The following is a 908-nucleotide window of genomic DNA, read 5'->3' as shown; positions in this document are numbered from 1 at the left end:
GGAGACAACAAAGGCTCCAAACCTCTTTGAACATTATTATATATTTGTATATCAGGCAACTATGTATTAAAGCAATATTGTTATATTTTTTGAATTTTTCTCAAAATCTATGTGTTAACCCTTACGAAAAAATTGAGTTTTTAGTAAATGTTTTATATACTGAAGCCTATAATTTTTGGTTCTGTTTTAAAATTTCTCCATGTTCTCATTTGTATTAATGTATTTTAAGCTCTTTTTCATGGAATATGAGAATCTTTATAATTTTTTTATCAATTAATTTAGTAAAATTTCATAATACTTACTAAATCGATGGAAATAACCACTATAAAATCACTATTTTCTTGAAAGATGGAGACAACAAAGGCTCCAAACCTCTTTGAACATTATTATATATTTGTATATCAGGCAACTATGTATTAAAGCAATATTGTTATATTTTTTGAATTTTTCTCAAAATCTATGTGTTAACCCTTACGAAAAAATTGAGTTTTTAGTAAATGTTTTATATACTGAAGCCTATAATCTTTAGTGTTGTTTTAAAATTTCTAACCATATTCTACATTTTTATTAATGTATTCTAAGCTCTTCTCATTGTAAATGAGCATCGTTCAATTTTTTTTATAAATTAATTTAGTAAAACTTCATATACTTCCTAAATTAGTAGACTAACCATTATAAAATCACTATTCTCTAGAGAAATGGAGACAACAAAGGCTCCAAAACTCTTTAAACATCATCATATATTAGTGCAGGATGCAACTATGCATTAAAACAATATTATTATATTTTTGAAATTTTCTCAAAATCTATGTGTTAACACCCTACGAAAATATTTAGTTTTTGGTAAATATTTTATATACAGAAGCCTATAATCTTTAGTGTTGTTTTAAAATTTCTAACCATATTCT

This window comes from Brassica oleracea, chromosome C9 (assembly GCF_000695525.1).
Source record: "Brassica oleracea var. oleracea cultivar TO1000 chromosome C9, BOL, whole genome shotgun sequence".
NCBI classification, from domain to species: domain Eukaryota; kingdom Viridiplantae; phylum Streptophyta; class Magnoliopsida; order Brassicales; family Brassicaceae; genus Brassica; species Brassica oleracea.
This window is presented reverse-complemented; position numbering follows the sequence as displayed.